Source organism: Tupaia chinensis, unplaced genomic scaffold, assembly GCF_000334495.1.
Source record: "Tupaia chinensis unplaced genomic scaffold, TupChi_1.0 Scaffold000275_1, whole genome shotgun sequence".
NCBI lineage: Eukaryota > Metazoa > Chordata > Mammalia > Scandentia > Tupaiidae > Tupaia > Tupaia belangeri.
In genome coordinates this window covers 7,850,739-7,854,627 of record NW_006159757.1, presented here as the reverse complement: position 1 = coordinate 7,854,627, position 3,889 = coordinate 7,850,739, and positions in this window count along the sequence as shown.

Genomic DNA, 3,889 nt, shown 5'->3' with positions numbered 1-3,889 from the left:
AAGGACAGTCACAGAATTCTGGGTATTGGGGAAGCTAATCACTGTTACTGGAAGACTCGGGCTTTGAACTGAAAGTGTAAGAGTACTGACTACTTTACTAGAGGGTCTGTATTACCCATATTGTATCAACCATGAGCTCCCAAACAGAATAGATTGGCATCTGCTATCGGTGTTGCCACACGTCCTTGTGGGTGAGTGACGAGACCCCTGGTTGCAATGACGGTTTCCTCTTGGTATAGCTGTAAGTCAGACATGTTGGCTGCCTAGAGCTTGCCCAGTCAGAGTGTCCAATGGAGAGGGCAGTGTGGCTGTTCTGGGCTGTCATGGCCAGCAACACTTTTCATATGTTACCAAAGTAGAAGAAAAAAAAAATCATGATGCTCTTTGAATTTGAGATGAGTTTGCCAAAGAGCAAACATTGTGTGGATTTAAAGCATTGTGTAGATTTAAAATATACAATATTTTAGAAATATTCTTAGTTTAGAATTAATTTGGACCAGCAGGTGAGCATGGTAGTTAAGGTGGCTGGATCCCATATAGCTGATGATGCAGTTTGAGTCCTGGACTAGGGGCTTTAAAATATGATGGGCATGTGTGTGTGTATGCCCAGAGTCCCAAGAGAAGAGTGTGGGAAAAGGGATTGTAGCATGGTCATCCTCCCTGGGGGTGATTTCTCATTTTTCCTCTCTCTCTCTCTTTCTCTCTCTCTGTGCCTCTCTCCATCAAGCACACATGCCCTATAGAAAAAACTAAAAACTAAGGGGAAAAAATATGAAAAATTAGTTTATGTTAGAATTGAAGGTAACTTAGTTTATCTATCAATCCTAAGATTATTCTTTTAAAATTCAGGACTGTGCTCTAGACCTGTTTCTGTCACCAATTAACCAGGTTACTTATTGATTTTTTCACTTCTAAAAGGTAAGTTTGAATAGTAAGGCCCCACTTTCTTTGAGGACTCCTTCTTGTCAGGCCAGAACTAGTCTATAAAATAATGTTAAGTCGCCCCCCAGTGGCTGAAATTATAATTGCAGATTGCACCAATGCAGGATTTCAGGTTGCAATAAAAAAAGCTATTTGTTACAAAAACATAGTTATTACATTAAAAAAAAAATATTTAACTTTATTTATTTATTTAAATTTGACCAGAGAGGGACAGAGGTAGATACAGAAAGAGGTAAAGTGAGAGAACCAACTGCCAGGTCTGGGACTTGAACCAAAGCCGATAGTCATTACATTTTAAAATGAGACCTTCTCTTATTGATAGCTGGAAATTTTGCTCTTTTATGTCAACATGCCCCTCTACCACTTTCTCCCTCCTTGTCCCCTCAGTGAAGTTATATCACAATTTAAAAAAATCAACCATCAGCGGTTGTGTTATTCTGACTATACAAACGTCATTTATAATTTAGCTAAGTAATTCAAACAACTCGTTTTGGTTCTTCAAGTACACAATTACTCCTATGTCCATGTTGTTGTTTTCCCACATTTTTAGAAGGATGGGTCAAATAGTGAGCACTAATTTTTCTAAGTTCTCTGACATAAATTAGTTGTTTTCATTTCTTTCTCTTTTGCTCATTATTTATTTTTCATCTCTCTCTCTTCTGTTACCAGAAATCTCTCTTTTTCCCCACCATAGTCCTACTCTAATCTGGATATGGTGCTACCTAGTAATACTGCAAAGGATTCTGTGTGTGACCTGTTTTCCTCACTCTCTGGTTAGAGTTCTTTGGGTCCTATATCTTATTCATTTCTGTTCCCTCATTTTGGTGAAACTAATCCTTTAAAAGGGAGATAATTCTTTAAAAAAATCTATGTGTGATTGCAAATATACTTACTGTACCCTTGGACTTGCTTGATTATAAAAGCCTTCTAGTTAAGTGCATCAAATTGACCAGAAAGTGATCTTTCCTCCCCCCACACTACTGTATTAAAAAAAAAATTAAAAAGCTAAAATTAAAATAAATCTGGAAAGTAATGTAGAGATTAGAATTTAAAAATATAAGAATAAAAGAGTGGGAGAGAAGACAAAAGTAAATGAAAGGTTTCAACTAGCTTTTGAAAGCAGATGAGAGAAGATGGCTGTCCCCACTAGTGGGACAGCACCGTGACCACCCAAATTCTACAGAGAGAGAGAGGTGAGCCATCCACCCTGCAGAGGAACGGAGAGGCCCAGCTCTTTGAGAAACTGGGTAATACATGAAAAAGGGGTGATCAGTTGATGGGTTGGCTAGATATGGAATTACAGTCGAAAGCTATTTTTCTTGATAAGTTTATAGACTTTCCTCCAGGGATTTTTACTCCAGTTACATAAAACAACTGGTGTTATTTGACTTTCTCATCTGCTATATGTAAACTACTTGTTTATTTTTCTTTCCTGAAGCCTTTAGGATGTTCTCCTTGCCCCTGGGGTAGTAAATGTCACAATAATGTACCTTGCTTTGGAACAATTTTATTCATTTTACAAAGTACTTGCCAAGTGTCTTCAATATGTACCCTTTTGTCATGAAATGTGGATTATTTTGTTGCCAGTTTCTGCTCCTGTGTTTTCTCTTTGTGCTCATTCTGCAACTCCTCTCAGTCTGAGTGAAGATTTAAATAGTTTTCTGATATCTTCTTTTTCATTTTCTGTATCTTTCTCCTTATGTTTCATACTCTGGGACATTTCTTCAACTTCCCTTTCTACATTTATGTTGATATTTTTGCCCATTTTACGTATTTGAGTATATTAGCTTTTTTCACTTTTCGTTCCCTTTTGTGGCCATGTATTCTTGGTTTAAGTATGCAATATCTTCTCATTTTACTCTGATGGTATTGACTACATATTATTTGAAGATGTTCTTCTATTCTCTGCATTATCTATATTTTGTCTGGTCTTGTTATCTCTTTGTTTATATTTTGATCTCTGTTACTGGAGATTTTCTTTGAATCTGGTGCCTTTTTTGTTTATCTCATATATATATATATATATATATATATATTTAATTTATTTATTTACAATATTTTAAATATACATTCAATCACATCACACCCTATAGCAAAAACTTCTCAAAAAAAAAAAAAAAGATAAAAAATAAATGTATCAAATTGACAAAAATTGAAAGGAATTATATCCAGAGTTGACAAGAACACAAAAGTGGGCATCTCTTCCTTCTACTGAATTTCCTGAAGAGCACCTGGGTAATTTATATCCCAAGCTCTATAAATTAGGCAAATCCCATGACCCAGCAATTACACTGCTAGGAATTTTTTTAAAAAAATAATTATTTCATTCCTTTATTACTATTATTTTTTCTAATTTGACCAGAGAGGGAGAGAGTGAGAGAGAGAGAGAGCAAGCCACCAAGCACCAGGTCTGGGACTTGAATTGCGGCTACCTTGTGGGAGTCCCGCTCCCCCAATCACCATGCCACCTGGCTGGCCTCGACATTCAGTCTTAGTGTTGGGGGATTCCTCAAATAATATTTGTCTTTTCTTTTTTTTTTATTTCAATTTATTTATTTGCATTCATTCACTGTACATCATTACAGCATACAAAATGAGATTTTCCATCCAGAGTACACTGTATATTGTCTCAATCAAGCACATCAACAAACATGTTATTGTCAGCAAATAATTTTCCATTTCTTGTTTTCTGTATGTTTTGCCTTTTTCCCCCCATCCTTGATTCCCTATCTCTTACCCTCTGCCATCTCCCACTCTCCTCCCACACTGTCTCTGTTTGCTTTCTATACTGTTCCCCCCACATTTTATTGAATTACTAAAGACCTTAATTAATCTAAATATTTTCATAGCAAACATAGCTGAATATACATTTCCATGAACACAAGTCTAACTTTACGCATCCTATAAAGTAGCACCTAGCTGGGGCTATATATCTTACTGCAGTCAT